This window comes from Ursus americanus, chromosome 13 (genome assembly GCF_024610735.1).
Source record: "Ursus americanus isolate L20-20 chromosome 13, mUrsAme1.1.p, whole genome shotgun sequence".
Taxonomy (NCBI): Eukaryota; Metazoa; Chordata; class Mammalia; order Carnivora; family Ursidae; genus Ursus; species Ursus americanus.
The window spans coordinates 40,959,780-40,979,259 of NC_142139.1; positions in this window are offsets into that span (position 1 = coordinate 40,959,780).

Sequence of the window (19,480 nt, forward strand, 5' to 3'; positions counted from 1 at the left end):
CTTCCCTAATTTCCTGGTGGAAATTGAATGAGTAAAATGCCCGGACTTAGGAGATTTTGTGAAGCTGAGCACCTCAGATTTTCAGTTCTGTGGGCTTTGGATAAAAAGAATGTAAACATCAGATCTCTGCAGCCCAGCAGAAGACACCTCCAGAAAAGTGTGTACTGTACCACATGGGGTTTTTCAGCAGCCTGATCTGTTTTCATTGTCAGTGATTCCACCTTAGAACCTTACTACCAAGAGACAGAAAAGCGCTCAGGAGAGCCCTCATCCACCTACTTATGAAGTAATAGCGGCACTAAACTTACTGGGCAAAATCCACCCACCTCACCACCCAGTACGAAAACGAGGAAACAGCTGGAACTGGGAACTAGAGAGGAGGAAGTTCATACATTTCCAACTTGGTCTGCATCTCTTTAGTTCTTTTACTTATTAATCCAGAGGGGAAAACAGCTAGTTTGTTCAAAATTGCAAAAAATCTGAAATTTCAAGTAACAGTTCTTTCCCTGCTTCATCAGTTTGTTTGTGATAAAGATCTGCATACTATGTTAAAATATAACAAAGGGATATTTGTAGAGGGTTCTTTTCTCCTGCTCTTGAAAGTGAGCTCTTATGAGAAACTATTTAATCAGTGTTTTATCATCCCACATCAGTGGTTTTTACTGTCAAAGATTTCATAAGCTAAATTATCTGGTAAAATTTCTAGAAAGGCCATCTAAAAAGTCTTCAATTACTTTTAGCATTTTTATTGTGAAATTTACATTAAAATGCATACAGCAGTTATTCGGTATAATAAGTAGTCGTAAAAGAAACCTGCCTGTGACCAACCGCGTCAAGAAATGGAACATTGCCAGCATCCCAGAAGCTCCCCTAGTGACCTTCCTGAGCACAATTCTTTGCCTCTTTTTTGGAGGTAGCCATTATTCTAACTTTTGTGATAATCGTTTCCTTGCTTTTCTCTATTTTTTCATAAGCATGCATCCCTAAACAATATGTTGTTTAGTTTTGCCCTTTCTGTTGAACTTTATTAAATGGAACAACATAAAGTGTAATCTATTTGCTTGCTGCTTTTGCACAACGTTGTTCTTAATCCATATGTTGTTCAGGTTGTTCATATAGTTGTAATTTGTTCGTTTTAATTGCAGTGGTCCATTGTAGCAATATGCCATAATTTATTTAGCCATTCTATTGTTGATAGACATCTGGCTTGTTTCCAGTTTGGGACTGTTAAAAATGCTGCTGTGAATATTCTTCATATGTATATTCCATCACATTTATATCAGTTTCTGTATGGTATATACCTGGGAGCTGTTTCTAGAGTGTTACACTCACACCACCCATGTATGTGAGTCCCATTGCTCCACACCCCCAACCCCACTCAGTACTGTCAATCCTTTTGCCAGTCTGGAGGATGTATAGTTGTATGTCATTATGGTTTTAACTTGCATTTCTCTGATTGCTGATGTTATTGAGTTCCTCTTCACGCATCAACTAGCCATTCAGATTTCCTCTTGTGAAGTGGTTATTACCCTTTTCATGCCCAGTATCTGAGATGCCTGTTTTCCCGATATCCTTTTTTTTTTTTAAAGATTTTATTTATTTATTCGACAGAGATAGAGACAGCCAGTGAGAGAGGGAACACAAGCAGGGGGAGTGGGAAAGAAAGAAGCAGGCTCATAGCAGAAGAGCCCGATATGGGGCTCCATCCCATAACGCCGGGATCACGCCCTAAGCCGAAGGCAGACGCTTAACCGCTGTGCCACCCAGGCGCCCCCCCGATATCCTTTTATAGTCCACATTTGAACAGTTTATTTCAGGTAAAGTAACGCTACCAAATGAGTTATATTTGGGACAGATTCTTTCCAATATATAACTTACTTTATTGTCTTCTATGAATTTGATTATAAATGTCTTAAAAATAGGACAAGACTCGGTGAACCTGGGTGGCTCAGTTGATTAAGCATCTGCATTCTGCTCAGGTCATGATCCCGGGGTCCTGGGATTGAGTCCCGCATCAGGCAGGGAGCCTGCTTCTCCCTCTCCTTCTGCCACTCCCCCTGCTTGTCCTCTCTCTCTCTCTCTCTCAAATAAATAAATAAAATCTTTTTAAAAAATAGACTATATTTTACCTTCCAAAATATTCCCATGCTTTCAACTTTCATTGCTGGAATTTCTCATGGTGGTTTTGGGTTTTGTTGTGATTCAGTTTCCCTCGAGTTTGTAAAAGAGATTTTTTTATTCTCTTGAATCTATGTAACTGATTTCTGTTCTTTGTTACTTTGTATGGTATAGGCAACTATGTAACAAATTTCCCCAGCACAGGTTTTTGGGTTTTTTTTCATTTCCCAGTTTCATTCATTTTCTAAAAGCCACAGTGACTTTTTCTTTGTTTCTGAAGTCCCTGCTAAAGTATTGGTTTGTTGGGGTTTATTTGTTTGTTTTTTAATTTCACTCAGTAACATCAAATACATACCATACACGTCTCTACCTGGCAAATTTCCCCAACATATTCTCTTTGGTCGTCTTTATCATTTTCATATCTGTCAGTTCTTTGTGTAGAATCAGTGATATTTTCTGATTTCTCATCTTAAGATGAGTCCCAGAGAAATTATTTTAAATAGGGTCAAAAAAGCAAGTAAATAGGATGCCTGGATTCCACCCCAAGTGTTCCAAGAAGTATGTTTGCCGTTATATCACACTGACTCATTATCTGGAGCAATAAATAAATTAATTCCAGTGGTGTATAGAATATTGTTCTTTTCCACATGTCAAACCTCTTATTTTATCATTAAGTAAGGTTGTTTCATTTTAAGCCTAACAGCTTTGAGATCAGATTAAGGAGGATATAAATAAAAAGAAATAAATACAATCTTTAAAGATTATTATAAATGACTTCTAAACAGGGATTACATGGATACTTGTTCTAATATCTTTTTTTAAGATTTTATTTATTTATTTGAGAGACAGAACAAGGAGTGGGGAAGGGCAGAGGGGGAGAGAGAGAGAGAGAGAAGCAGACGTCCTGCTGAGCAGAAAGCCTGATACTGGACTTGAACCCAGGACCCAGAGATCACAAAGCCTGATGTGGGACTTGATCCCAGGACCCAGAGATCTCGACCTGAGCCAAAGGCAGATGCTTAACTGACTGAGCCACCCAGGAGCCCCTGGATACCTGGTTTAAAAAAATAAGGTTTCTCCACTCTTTCCTCCGCTAAACCTGCATCACCTCCTCAGAGAACCACCATGCTTCCTTAATATCTGAGAAAAGTATTACGCAAAGGAAAGCAATGGTTAGTAGTGTCAAATAATTCCGGAAAGGCCCTTGGATTTGGTGATCAGCTCCCTAATAATTTCATAATGCTGTTAAAAATGTTGAATATCAGAACATAATGACATTTGTAAATCCGAGAACAAATCAACCTAGGAAACCTGTTAACTGCTTGATGAGATCGCCCCTGTGTTTGCCTTTACCATCAACTGGACTTGGAAAAAGATTGACTGTAAAAATGAATTATAGATGACTAGTTTTAATAGAAAATAAATAAAATAAATCACTTGTAATCTTTGCTAGTTTAACCTCAGAGTTTCAGAAAAATCCTTCCTTTGGTTTTGTCATTAATAGTCACAAAGTCTTTTTAATCTAATAAAGTCCTACCAAGGTAGGATTGGTTGTAACTTAACCCAGGAGAGCAAAGGCTTTAAAATGCTCTGGCTTGAAATTCAAAGTTGAGTTCCTGAATTAACAGTAAGGAGTTGCCAAAGGTACCAGATACATGAATATTGTCTATTTTTACCATAACTTCCAAAATGCAGTGATATATAGAACGTATCAGATTATCTATCATAAGCATAGCCTTTTCACATTTACTTCACAATTCAGTGAACGAAAATTTATTTATCACCTACTATTTCCTAGCACTTAACTAAGTGCCGAACATATAATGGTGAAACAGACCTAATCCCTAGCTTCACAGAGCTTACAGTCTACTCCCTAATATGTGCTGGGTTTGATGCTTGACTCCAGTCACTACCATCTAAAACTATTTGATCTGTATTACCATCTGATGATCTATAAGTAAATGAGAGACTGCTTTTATTCTCTTGGTAAGCAAATAAATGACCATATGCTAGAAATCAATCTTATTGTCATTTTTCAGAGTTTCATTATGACAATTTTTTTTAAATACAGAAACACTGAAAAGTAGTATAATGCATGTTTATTTACCTAGATTCGGTCATTGTTAACATTTTGCTATATTTGCTTTAAGCACTTTTTCCTGAACCATTTGAAACTACGTTGCAGGCATCATGTGACTTTACTCCAAGTACTTGAGCAGGGATCACCTAAGCAAAAGGATATACCAAACCTCAATCTTTAATCTGACCTAAGAAAATTAACAAAAATCTGTACCTAAATATACAATTCATAGATTTCCCTAATTGTCCCAAATAGTTTTTCCAGTTTTATTGGGCCATAATTGACAATAACTCTGTATAAGGTTAAGGTGTACAACATGATGATTTGATGGACATACTTATAGTGCAGTGATTACCACAATAAGGTTAGTTAACACATCCATCACCTCATAGAGTTACCTTTTTGTGTGTACGATGACATTTAAACATTTCAGATCTCTCAGCAAATTTCAAGTGTAATATTTTTCATAGCTTGTGCCCTCCCCCAACCTGGATCCAGTCGAGTTTCACACATTGCATTCTTCAGTCATATTTAAATGTAAATATTTTTAAAGAAACTAGAAACTGGACTCTCCAGTAATATTTGGAAATAACTATTTTACGTTATGTCATTTCTCTCTTAAACAATGTTATATTTAAGCCTAAGAGCATTATGTATTTTTAGTTGAGGATGGTCTCCCTTTACTCAATAGCTTTTCACTCACCTTTGACATCACTTAGTACATGCAGCTTTAATAAGTGGGGAACTCACTCACTGAGATACTGAGCAGTCCCCTATTTTTTGAAAATAACCTATACATTTTCTTAGACACTGCTTCCTTCCACCTTTGCCCCACCATGCTTTTCCTGGAGAGCTCTGATTTTTCTCCCACCCAAAACCGTTATTACCTCTTTTCCCTCTCCTTGAATTTGTCTTAACTTTCTAGAAACCCTTTCCAGAGCATCTAGCTGCACAGTTCTTGCTTTCTTTTATTCTCTACCCATTCAGACTACCAAAACCTCTTCTCAGCTCTCCCAGAATCTGCACCTGATTTCCTTTACCAAAACCCTTTCACTAGGAATCCTTTACATCAGAACCCATCACCACGAGTATGTACCCAGCTGATTCCAAAGGAAGGAAGGGGCATAACATTTGTCAAGAACTTAGAATGTGCAGTTCTTCAATCTGCACAAAACCCTGCAAAGTAGGTACAAGATGCCCAAATTCTTTATTCCTTTCCTTGACCACATAGGAAGACTCTGCTTCCCAGTTTCCCTTGCTATTAAGCTGGGACCATGTAATTGGTCTGGCCAGGAGATGTGGGCAAAAATAAAGTGGGTCATTCCCAGGCTTGATTCTAAAGTCTCCTGTGAAACAATCAGCTTGTACTTCTCCCTTGTCTACAATGCTTAAAAGCGAAGGATGTTAAGACACTGGATCACATGTATCACAGGAGTTCAGATTCTTTAGTTGCTGCATAGAGGAATTCTATCTGACCTCAATCAGACAGCAAACTGAGCAGGATGTAAAGTTGTATTAAGTTTCTGAGTCTAATACCAAGTTTGCATTTAGAAACATAAAGAATAGCAAGTCATTGGGTTAATATTCTAGACTAGCAAGGTTGGGTTATATAAGCTTTTGCGACCTGACATAAGAACGCAACCCCCCTTTGTTAAGCTGTTTTTATAGAAATGCAAGTTCTGAGTTCCAATCCAAACTACAAAAGAACTTTTAAAGAAGAGAAAACAAAAACTCTAGGGATTGATTCTTCCATGAAAGGAGTATCACATATTAGAACACTAGTACCCTTCAGATGCTTGTTTTAGGCTGCCTTTTCAACAAATGGGCTGCCATTTCAAAGATGGAGAAATCCTCAGGTTCTCCAGCCTTTTATTCCAGGGTTGACATTTCTTTTACTAACCAAATAAAATGTCATGACCTACCATCTTATATGCTATGAAAAGTTCAGAGCCAGCTCTCTCCACTGTAGCTGGCTTGTTCAAATTATTTCAATGCTGTGCCCCACACTGGACGCTACTATTTAAATTCATCAACTTGAGACTGTTCTATGTAGTGGACTTTTAAGTTGAGGGGTAACAAGTGGTTATCATAGTGTTAGAACCAACTTATACTACAGGAGACAACTTTAAAATCCATGTCAATGTAACTCTTCCTGAAACTGTTGGCCAACTGCAACCTGAAGGACTTCTTTCGCTGATTATGTCTTTACTTAGGTCTCTTCCCATCACCTTATATTTGCTACTCTAACCCCCACAATCTCCTCACATCGCTCCAGAACAGTCTCCTTAAATACAAGATTCCTTTTATTTCATTGAGCAAGCCATTCAACTCTCTTGGGTCTCCACCTCTCACGAAAAAGCCCATCAAATTCATTGTTAATGATGTACACAGATGCAAAGAACAGAAAACCCAACTGGCATAAACACTGAGAGGATTCATTGTTTCCCTTCATGAAAAATCCTCTAGTCGAGAGTCCAAGATTGGCATAGCAGCTCATAATACCATCAGGTACCCAAGCTGCTTTTCTGTCTTTGCCATCCTGATTGCCATCCATGCCACACTGTTTTTTTTTTTTTTTAATATTTTACTTATTTATTTGACAGAGAGACGGCCAGTGAGAGAGGGAACACAAGCAGGGGGAGTGGGAGAGGAAGAAGCAGGCTCCCAGCGGAAGAGCCTGATGTGGGGCTTGATCCCAGAACGCCGGGATCACGCCCTGAGCCAAAGGCAGACGCTTAACGACTGAGCCACCCAGGCGCCCCCATGCCACACTGTTATCATCAAGCCCACGGCCTAATGAGTCACAAATGGGCAGGCGGCCGTTCCTCAGGAGTCACATTTAAAATGCAGACTGGAAGGAAGAGGAAAGGGTGGTGCCTATATGAGGAATCGCTGATTCTTTCCCCAATGTTTCCAACTGATTTGGGTCCGACTGATAGAAGGGTATCTTGGGTCCATGCCTAGATCTCAAGAAGGCTGAGAAGTCTTTTTGCTGGGCATTGTGGCCCAAAGTGAGATCAGAATTCCATTAATAAGTAAAGAGGGAAGAACAGATAAGGAGTAGGAAATTAGCAGTGTCTGCCAGGCTTTGTCTCAGTCTGTTCTGATGGCTATAACAAGACACCATCGACTGGGTGGCTCATAATCTACCGGAATTTACAATTCTGGAGGCTGGAAGTCTGAGACCAGGGTGCCAGTGTGGTCAGGTGAGAGCCCTCTTACGGGTCACAGTCGACTTTTTGTAGCCTCACATAGGTAGAACAGAGAACATCAGCCACTCTCCTAACTCCTACATAAGGGTACGAATGTCATTCATGAGGCCTACACCCTCATGACTTCGTCTACTCCTAATTACCTCCCAAAGGCCTCACCTCGTATTACCATCACATGGCTGCACAAGAATGGGGGGTGAGGGCAGTGGGGGGTGAAGATATCAACATGAGAACATTCAGTCCATAACACCCTTAGTGATGTTTTTCTTAGAAGGACCATGTACTCCAGAGATGAAATGCCATTCTCTAAACCCCAGAAATAGCTACCATTTGTTTTTACTTGAAATAACAATTTTCCTTAATGTTTTACATACAAATATCAGTAATATGTAGAATCTTGTTTTTTGCTTCTTGTACCTTAAAAATTCTAGCAATTTAATTTCAAGAGCATTTTTAAATAAGTGAATTTGTGATCTCCAGATGGTTGGCTTTTAGTCTCTTACATCATCATTGCAAAAGACATCATATTAGTGGCATTTTAAGCTCTTTTTTTAGACCTATGTCTAAGAATGATTAAATTGTCATTTCCCTATTAAAACCAAAAATAACCATTTTAATTTATTTTCAAACAACCTGAAACTTACAGGAAAGTGGTAAGTACAGTCTAGAGAACATTTTTGTCTTGAGCCATTTGGGAATAAATTGCCAACTTGATGTCCCATCACCCCCAAATACTTAAGCGGGGATACACAGGACATTCTCCTACATAATCACAGTGCAGCCATCAAAATCAGGATGTTAACACTGATGATTCCTACCACCTACTCCTGTGACCCCTCCCCCCACTACATTTCATCAGTTGTCCCAGATAGCAAAATAAAGAATACACTTCAGAATGTGTTGTGTTCAATTGTCAACATCTCTCTCTTTTTTTTTTTAAGATTTTATTTATTTATTTGACAGAGAGAGAGACAGCCAGTGAGAGAGAGAACACAAGCAGGGGGGTGGGAGAGGGAGAAGCAGGCTCCCAGCAGAGAAGCCTGATGTGGGGCTCGATCCCAGAACGTGGGGATCACGCCCTGAGCCGAAGGCAGACGCATAACGACTGAGCCACCCAGGTGCCCCAATTGTCACATCTCTTTAATCCCCTTTAGTCTGAAAGGTTTCCTCGATCTTCCTTTGGCTTTCACGACTTCGATACTTTTGAAGATGACAGTTCTTTCGTAGACTACCCCTCAATCTGGGTGTGCTTGTGTTTAGCAGGAATATGGCCAAAGTAGTGCTGTTCTTACTGCATTTCATTAGGCACTGCTCAATTAGTTTAATCACTTGATTAAAATGATGTCTGCCAGGCTTCTCCACAATTAGGTAACTCCAAAATAAGTTACTATTTTTTCCATTTGGAATTAATCACTTTTAATTTTGTGTGGATACTTTTGTGGAGATACTTCAGCTCTAAATAAGTATCTTATTCCTCATCAAACTTCCATTTTACTTTTTTTTAATTATATCATGGTTCTCGCTCTTATTTAACGAGTTATAATCTGTTGCTATTTTTATTTATTTTGCTACTTAAGTTGTCCTATATTTGGCCAGGGGGAACCCCTCCAAGTTGGCTTCTATGTCATTTGTCCCATCATTTTTGTAGGATTTTTTTTCTAGCCCAACAAAATGTTCCAGACTCATGCTGTACTTTTTCTTCCCCAGTGTTGGGTGTGGCCCTTTTTCCAAGGAATAGGGGCTACCAAATAAAATAAAGATTAATCAGTTAAATTTGAATTTCAGATAAATAATGAATAAATATTTGGCATAAAGTATGTCCCGCGCAATCATTTCTTATTTGCTAAATACCTGCTATATTTTTATGTGGTAAATCTGGCACCCTACCAAGGAGCCTTTGTTCCTTTAAGCGGTGAATGGTATTTAGAAGCCACAGTCTGGGTGGGTCTGCTGGTTGCAATTTGAGTTCACGGCTCTCAGACTCTCTGGATGGACGGAGCTAGGGAACACGTATACACATACACATGTACACACATTTACATCTGTATTTATATATTAATATTGATGCCATATAAAAATGGATAAAGTGTAATCCATGAGTTTACACTGATAATATCTAATTCCAATCCAATACCCGGGAATTTATTCTAGTTTTTTCCTTTTCCATATTTATGACTTCATTCTCCTAGGGTGAGAAACCTGACTTGCATTATCCTTAATATACTTACTTATTTGATCAATCCCTTGGTTTATAACCAAACTCACACCACTGCCACTGCCCCCTTGCCTATGAGGATGCCCTTCTCAGCTGCTTGTGCTAGGACCTCTGTGCCAGGCTATCCCCACAGTCAGACACCGTCTTCAACAAACCTGGGCTCTGACACCTCACCACAGGCTACCCCACAGTATGGATGCCCTCTTCACTTGCTTGGGATCTGACCCCCCCCCCTTCTCATGGCATGCCACTCCTCTGCATGGATCTTCTCTACCCCTGCCCAGGCTTTGCCACCACATACCATGTGGAAGGCCTCCTCAGCCTGCTCAGAATTTGCTTCCACATTGGTCCTTCTCCCTGGCTTTATGCACGAACGTCTTCAAAAATAAGTGATACTTAAAGTACCATGTTACTCTTACTACTCATAACACAAGCTGAGCTTTTCAATATAAAAGAGGTTCTGACAGACGCACCTGGAAAAATAGTTACAGATATTTGTAGTCACTTGCATTGAGCTGATACCAACCATTAGTTATTGACTAATAGTAAAAATCCAAGAAAAGTCAACGTAAGAAATGTAGACTATTGTTTAAAAACATATGTTTGTTCTCTATTTCCTCTCAAAACTCTCTAAAATAATAGTAAAGGAATAAAAAGGTATAAAAAGTACAAAGAGAACAGGAGATAAGATAATAGGAGAAAAGAGATGTTAGGAAATTCTAGAAGATAGTAGGTAGGCAGGAGCAACTCACTTCGAGAAAAGGAAGCTAAAACCTAAGTTTCTACAGCAGAGTGTCCTGCAATAACCAGCCAATTCCTGATATGGAACCTAGAAAATGGCAAAATTGAAGTCACTAGTTGTCTCTGATGGCACAAACGCAGGGCAAAGCAGAAAACAGGCCTTTTCTTAAGTATGAATAGAAAGCCAAGGATCACCCAAACATTTGAGGAAAGTCTAATATGAAAGTAAAGAAAATTAAAGAAAGAAAATTAACCCAGAGGAAACTGAGATAATACAGAAGAAGAAAAGTATCAAAGACTGTGGTAAAAGTTTTTAAAGACGAAGGGCATGGGATAATGCTGTGTGTCTGTGTGTCTGTGTGCGTTGAGATAATTAAAGGCTCATCTTTAATAACAGGAACTTAATAGATGACATCTTGGTTTCGAAAATCATGACCTATCTGTATCAGCATGTTATTTGGATGCCAATATTAAGAGGAAAAAGCACCTGAAGAGTTGACAGCAGTTGCTTCTAAAGAAGCCACATTAGATGAGGGAAAAGGCAGGTGATGCTTGATTTCTGTTTGTTTAATTTTTTAAAATTTTATTTATTTATTTGAGAGAGAGAGCGCCAACAGGAAGAGGGGCAGAGGCAGAGGGAGAAACAGGCTCCCCACTGAGCAGGGGGCCCATCGCAGGGCTCAATTCCAGGACCCTGGGATCATGACCTGAGCCAAAGGCAGATGCTTAACCAACAGAGCCACCCAGGCGCCCCATTGTTTATTTTTGTTATTGTGTTTTACAAGCCCATATATTACTTTGATAAAAATAAGAATTTAATTTAAAAATTAAGTTTGTACAGATTGAAATATCTCAATATAGCCCAATTTGAAAAGGAGCAGGCTATAGTGGAAAGAACCAGAATTTGATGCCTAGATTCAAGGACAATTCTGCCCTTTCATTGCTTATGTAAATCTGTGAAAGTCTTAAGCCTTGAGACTCAGTTATACATTAATAACTTGGGGATAGTAATACTTGCTCTACTATGTCAGTTGTTTTTTTTTTAAGATTTTATTTATTTATTTGACAGAGATAGAGACAGCCAGCGAGAGAGGGAACACAAGCAGGGGGAGTGGGAGAGGAAGAAGCAGGCTCCTAGCAGAGGAGCCTGATGTGGGGCTCGATCCCAGAACGCCGGGATCACGCCCTGAGCCAAAGGCAGACGCTTAACTGCTGTGCCACCCAGGCGCCCCTCCTATGTCAGTTTATAAAGGCTGCCATAACAAAATACCACAGACCAAGTGGCCTCAACAACAATTTTATTTTCTCACAGCTCTGGAGGCTGAAAGTCCATGATCAAAGGGTTGGCAGGGTTGGTTTCTCTTGAAGCCTCTCTCCTTGTCTTGCAGATAGCCACCTCCTCGCTGTATCCTCAAATGGCCTTTCCTCTGTGGGAGTTCAACCCTAGGGTCCTTTCCTCTCTATGAGGATACTAGTCATAGTGGATTAGGGCCCTACCCTAATGGCCTCATTTTAATTTAATCACCTCCTTAAAGACCTTATCTCCAAATACAGTTCCATCTGAGGTTCTGGAGATTGGGATTTCTACATGTGAATTTTGGGGAAACACAATTCAGCCCATTATACCTACCTTCTACATTGATTCATTTGCTGGGATTTACTGGGGCTCCTACGTGTTCCATCCTGTGCTAGGCAATGAGGACTGCATGAGAGGATCAAATGAGATAATGGTCCTTTGAAAGGAAAATATTTTTTTAAATTAAGGCACAGCCCATCTGACATAATTCTTTGCTTACAGGAAGTAATTAGATTGGAATTAAATCAAATGAAGAAGATGGAAAATTTCTAAAATGGAAGAAAATGGGAAGTGTGGACAAATTTATTAAATTGCACCTGGTATGTGCCAGGCACTGATTATAAGATTTATATAAATTATCCCACTTAATCCTTACCTCTACCCTGCTTGAAAGACATTATCAAAATCATTTCCTGGTGAGAAACCTATCACTCAGGGACTCAGTAACTTCCCTAAGGTTGTACAGCCAACCCGACTTGCATTTGGATCTATCTGATGCCTCTGCTCTGTACTGTAAGTCACAACAGAAAGGAATTGTGGTTAGGCTTTATTCCCTTAAATTATTTCTGTTAAATATTGAATACACTCAAAATATTAATTTATGTGTATATAGAGTATAACAATAGAATGAACCCCTGTGTACTTACAACCTGACTTGAGATAGAAAATATTACCAATACCATAGAAGTCCTGTTATACATCTCCCACCATCCCTATTCTCTTCTCTCTTCCTTCCAGAACCACTATTCTGGTTTCTTTTTAAAGTTTTTTTAATCTATTATTTTTAGGTGGTGGGGAGGGACAGAGGTAGAAGGAGAGAGAGAATCTGGAGCAGACTCCCCACTGAATGAGGAGCCCAACTCGGGGTCAATCCCATGTCCCTGAGACCATGACCCGAGCCAAAATCAAGAGTCAGACACTTAACTGATGAATCACCCAAGTGCCCATATTCTAGTTTTGTGTTTTCTAACCTGTTACACACACACACACACACACACACACACACACACACACACACACACACGTTTACATTTTCATTTTGCATGTTTTCAAAATCCAAACAATTCATGTGTTCTTCTGGAATTCACCTACCCCACCCTATCAACATTAGGTCCCCAAAATTAACTCATATTGATGTATATGACCATAATTACATCCCCATCGCCTCTGATGGCCTAGTGTTGCCCACCTGGCTTCTAGAATCCTGTTATGTCCATTGACTCTGAGGCATCTCTTATCACCAATCTTGGTCTAGAGGATAAGCAATTGTGAGCTTCTCAGAATGTACTCGTACAGTACTTATCATTTGAGTGAAGGGAGTGTCCTCTGAGCCCTCCCAGGGAATGTTGCTAGCTGGTAGGTTCTCTAGCATTACATAATAAATGCATTCTTAATTCTAACCTATCTGAATATTTTTACCCCTTCCTCATCTTTCTTCTAAGAAATTCCAGTATCTCCATCTCATCATTGTTTTCAAGTTTCAAAGAGCCACTTTTGCAACATACTGGCTACATTTCTAGGCATTCTACCAGGACATAAAGTCTTGAGTCACTGCATAAGACACACTTATTAATAAACTCTCCCTATCCAACCTTATAGTCTGTCCTCCCTGATCCAGCACCTTTAAGTCCCATTTCCAGGCAAATTCTCCCATTTCCTGCTGGTACATATTTGCCAGGTGCTGCAGCGCTTTTGGTGAATAATCCCTTTCTTCACATAGCAGTATTTCTCTGCTTGGCTCATAATGAGACTTCTAATTATTGGTCTAGAAGCAATAAAGAGAGACAAGGAAAGATCTTGCAGACAAGCATCATCTTGCAAGGCATCTGCCCTAGGTAAAGCCTTTGCACAATCTCCAGGCAATCAGACACTGGTTTCCTCTAGCAAGAAGAAGGGCTCCAGAGAGTTCTGGCCCAGAGTATCCAAAGGAATCTAGGGAGTTAAGTCTTGAATCCCAGCCACCCAACCATTCCCATCAGAGGTTGCAAGGCTCCTCTTCTTCCCTTTCGAGGTCCTGACTTTAGCATAAGAAACATTCTGGGCAGTGAATTCAACCTCCTTTTGCTGTACCAAAGATCAAATGTGAGGTCTTGTTTTTCAGCTTAGTCTAGTCTGTCCACAGGAGGTGAGAGTCGCTTTTAAAAATGCCAGGGAAGATTTCTGGCCTTCTTTCAAACTATGTTCTAAATTAATGGTTACCTGATCTGAGCCTGTTATTTTCTTCCTTCATGGTTCCTCCGACAGCTAACAACATACCAACTTCAAAATTCTAATAATTACATTGCCCCCCCCCCCATATATTGCAGTTCAAGAGCTATTCTATAGGCCAGTGAATTTTCTTACACTTGTACACTATCCCAATTCATCACAAGTAAGACTCTTAGTAATAATGATGCGAGCGTATGCCAGAGTTTATCAACAGCAACTGGGTCTTCATTGCCAACTGACCAGCAAGTAGTCCAATTCTAGAACCTTATTCTGGTCGTCTCCTTCCTTGCATCACCTCTAGGAACCCACCGACCTAGGCTGGTTTCCTCCAAAAGGTCTGAGTACAGGTGGCATGTTTGAAAGGTAAAATGTGACAGTAGGAAGTACTGGCAGAGGGATGGAGAAGCAAGACAGAAAGGGAATGAAACAGTACAGAGCACTTTATGGAGCAGGTACTGCTGAGGACAACTGGAGCTCAATCCCATAGGGGATCTCTAGGAAACATGTGGAATATACATCAAAGGGGTCCCACCCAAGAAGGCAGGAAGCTAGGATGTTTGTCCTTCACCTCCCATAGCCATTGGCTGAGGTCTGTTCCCTGAGCATGGGCCTGCCCCACATTCAGATACAGAGAAGCCACAGACAGAGAATCACAAGTGCTTCCAGTGAGCTTGGCTTGTACTGGATCATTCTAGAGTACCTAGGGGATGCGGGTAGGGGATGCGGGTAGGATGATCCAGTGAGCTTGGCTTGTACTGGATCATTCTAGAGTACTTAGGGGATGCGGGTAGGGCACCAATGGCTGTCAGCTATACTTTCTCTGACTTCCTTTCTAAAATAACACACACACCCCTACAATGGAATATTACTCAGCCATAAAAAAAGAATGTGGGGTGCCTGGGTAGCTCAGTCGTTAAGCGTCTGCCTTCAGCTCAGGGCATGATCCCGGCATTCCGGGATCGAGTCCCACATCGGGCTCCTCCGCTGGGAGCCTGCTTCCACTCCCCTGCTGTGTTCCCTCTCTCTCTGGCTGTCTCTCTGTCACATAAATAAATAAAATCTTAAAAAAAAAAAAAAGAATGAAATCTTGCCGTTTGCGACAACATGGATGGACTTAGAAGGTATTATCTGGAGTGAAATAAGTCAGACAGAGAAAGACAAATACAATGTGATTTCACTTATATGTGGAATCCGAAAAACAAAACAAATGAGCAAACAAAACAAAACAGAAATGGAGTCATAGATCCAAAGAACAATCTGGAGGTTGCCAGAGGGGAGGGAGATGGGAGAATGAGCAATACAGGGGCAGGGGATTAAAAGGCGCAAACTTCCCGTTTTAAAGTAAAGTCATGGGGATAGAATGTACAGCATAGAGAATATAGTTAATAATATTGTAATGACTTTGTATGGTGACAGATGATAGGTTTATCATGGTAATGATTTCATAATATATATAAATGTCAAAACACTATTTTGATACCTGAAACTAATACATTATTATCAACTACCCTTCAAAATAAGTGAATAAATAAAATAAAATAAAATAAAATAACACACACCACATCATCACCCTTTACTCTTCCATTGTTTCTATTATATTTATTTAGAGTCTCCCTCCACCACATACACATCTACTAGGATATAAGTCAGAGACTTCATCTGATTTATTCACTGCTGTATGCTCCATGCCTAGAACAGTGCCTAAAACATGGCATGCACACAATAAATATTTTTGAATAAATGAATGAAAAAAGGTACTATTTGCAATATGGCTTGAAAACACTCAGCCTCTGTGGTTAGGAAGTCAGGAAGAAGGAGGTGGCGTTTCAGAAGATGGGCTTATCGAGCAGGGCCATGAAGGATGAGCTCTTTTGCAAGTATTTTCTCCCAATTTGTGGCTTGTCTTCTCATTCTTTTGACATTGTCTTTCACAAAGCAGTTTTTCATTTTGATGAAGTCCAGCTTGTGAATTATTTTTTTCATCGATTGTGCCTTTGGTGGTGTATCTCAACAGTCATCACCATCGCCAAGGTTATGTAGATTTTCTCCAGTATTATTATTCTGAGGACTTTTCCGCCTCCTATATCAATCATTTGCTCTTTTTCATTGTTGAGTTCCATCGTGTGGGCATATCACAATTTATTTATTTACCTGTTGATTTATTTACCATTTATTTGTTGATGTTGATTTATTTACCATTTTCCATTTATTACCTGTTTATTTATTTACCATTTCTCTTAAGTCAATATCTAAGAGTTAAATGGTAGGTCATTTGACTGGTATACATTGAACTTTTAAGAACTAGTTAGCTGCTGTCCAAAAGTGGTTATATCATTTTGCATTCCCACTAGTAGTACATGAGAATTCCAGTCACTCCGCATTCTCCCAACTTGGGATCACTAGTCTTTTTAATCATATCCATTCTTTCACCTGTATAGTGGTAGCTCATGGTTTTAAATTTAAATTTTTATGAAATCCAATTTATTGACTTTTTTCTTTTATAGTTCATGTGTTTTGCGCGTGTTTAAGAGATCTGTGCTAAACCCAAGGTCACTACAATTTTCTCCTCTGTTTTTTAATAGAAAGTTTATAGTTTTAGCTCTTACATTTAGGTCTATGATCAAATTTAAGTTAACTTTTGTGTATAATCTGAGATGAAGGTTGAAATTCATTGTTGCTCTCAGTTAAGATGTGTGCTTATTCTAAATCAGGAGTGGGGTGATGGAATATAGAGAGGATAGCAGTGAGAGATTTAGAAGTAGAAAAAAGACTTGTTAATTGACTATATCCTAGATTTTTCAGGAGAGTCTTGATTTTTCATTTTCTGTCCTTTCGCCTCTCCCCAGCTTTTACTGTAAAAAAAAGTTTAAACACACAGAGAAGTTGAGAAGAACTTTTACAAACACCCTTATGCCCACAATGTAGATTCAGTAGTTGTTAAAGTGTTTCCTAATTGGTTTAATTATCTTTCTGAACCATTTGAATGTAAATTGCTAAAACCAAGACACTTTACACCTAATGCTTCAACACACAATGTTAGAATGTTCTTTTACATAAAATATTACCATTTTCACATCCAAGAGAATTAATATTTTTCCCTATTGTCATGTAGTATCCAGTCCTAGTCAAATTTTCCCTAGTGTGGTCTCTGGTTTTTTCAAACCAGCATCCAACCAAGTTTCATCTACTGCATTTGGTTGTTATGTCTCTTTAGTCTTTCTAAATCTAGAACTTTCCTCCCTTGTTTTAAAACATGTCTTGTAGAATGTACTATATTCATTACATGCTGTGTAATTCCATTTATATAAAATTCTGAAAAATAAAAACTAATCTATGGTGACAGAAAGCAGTTGATGGTCACCTGGGGATGGGGACACAAATTGAGAAGGAGGGATGAATTGCAAAGGACCTGAGCAAACCCTTGGGGTGATGATATGTGCATTATTTGATTGTGGTGATGGTTTCACAGTTGACAACATAAGTCAAAACTGATAAAAGTGTACATTTTAGGGGCGCCTGGGTGGCACAGCGGTTAGAGCGTCTGCCTTCGGCTCAGGGCGTGATCCCGGCGTTATGGGATCGAGCCCCACATCGGGCTCCTCTGCTATGAGCCTGCTTCTTCCTCTCCCACTTCCCCTGCTGTGTTCCCTCTCTCGCTGGCTGTCTCTATCTCTGTTGAATAAATAAATAAAATCTTTAAAAAAAAAAGTGTACATTTTAAATGTGCCATTTATTGTGCAACAATGACACCTTAACAAAGCTGTAAAAAGTTGGGGAGGGGCAGAAATGTATAAGTGAAAATAATAGGACAGAAAATTTTAAGTTGAGACTATCCTGGAAAATCTGCTGTACAGGAATTGTGCTTATTATCAATCACCAAGTCTCCATCTTACTTGCTCCTCGATTTCTCACCAATATCCTAATTTTACTCCTATCACTTTCCAGTGGATTTAGAAGAGGTATATAGCAGAAATACATCTTAAGTTTTAAATTATTTCTATATAAGTGCTTGAAAGTAAATTAAGAAAACATGGAAAACACATTTTAATTGAAAAAAAACAAGGGGTGCCTGGGTGGCTCATTTGGTTAAGCATCTGCCTTCAGCTCAGGTCATGATCCTGGAGTCTCGGGATCGAGCCCCACATTGGGATCCCTGCTCTGTGGGGAGTCTGCTTCTCCCTCTGCCCCTCACCCCAATCATGCTCTCTCTCTCTCTCTTTCTCTCAAATAAACAAATAAAATCTTAAAAAAAAAAAAAAGAAGAAGAAGAACAAAAGAACAAATTTTCAGTAGCCCCCGCATTTCCTCCTGAATCAAACAGAGGCAGGTCACATAAGGATCTAAATCTCTCTTTTCAGCTTCTGCTCCCATTACGCTCTATACATATTCCATCCCCAGATTGACGGGCTTGCCTGCTGCTCGCAGACCTCATGTCTGCCCTGCTGATGCCCTTGGCCGCATTGTTCTTTCTGCTTGAGGTGCCTGCATTTCCCAGGCGCTCTGCTCCTCCTTCAACTGTCTGACAGGCAGAAATCCTCCTCATCCTTTAAGGCTTCTTCTGGAAACTGCTGATTCTCACCCTAACCAGATGCGTCTTCCTTGGCCTTGGAGCACTGCTGTTTACCCTGGCCCCATTGTCCTTTCCAGCCCTGGGACCAGGGTGAGGCCAGGGAGCCACCCACCGGAGATGCAAATTTTAAGGGAGCAGCAAAAAAACTCAGTAATCAAGTATTCTTCAAATCAGCACCTCATCACGTTTCACTCTTTGCATTTGGTTGTCATCTCTTTAGTCTTTTTTTAATCTAGAAAGTTTTCATCTCCTGTTAAAAAATGTATCTTACAGAATGTACCATATCTGGTACATTTTACAATACTTGTATTATATATTCATGTGATATTATAACATTTTTATCATATTTAAATTATAGTTTATATAGACTTCTTCAAAAAATTTTAAATTAATGCAAAATGTAGATGATAATATATTTGATGATACAGAGATTTTAAATGAAGACAGGATCAGGATGACTAATTTTCCCTCAGCCTCAGGCTCCAATATGGCTCCAAGTGGCACTGGCTCTTTCCCATACGGCCTGAAGGAAGGCCTGACTCATCCTGTGTCCCCTGCAGCCCCCAACCTAAGGCCTGGCAGGTTGTGCCTACCCATTCACCTGCCTACAGTTTTCTGCTTCTTCCATATAAAACTTCCCCCATAAAGGAAGGGAAGAAAACAGCAGCTGTGATTAGATGTCTAAGGATAGAAAACCAATGAAGGAAAAAGAGATGATAACAGGTTTGTAATTTAAGAGAATACAGATTGTCTCCAAGGC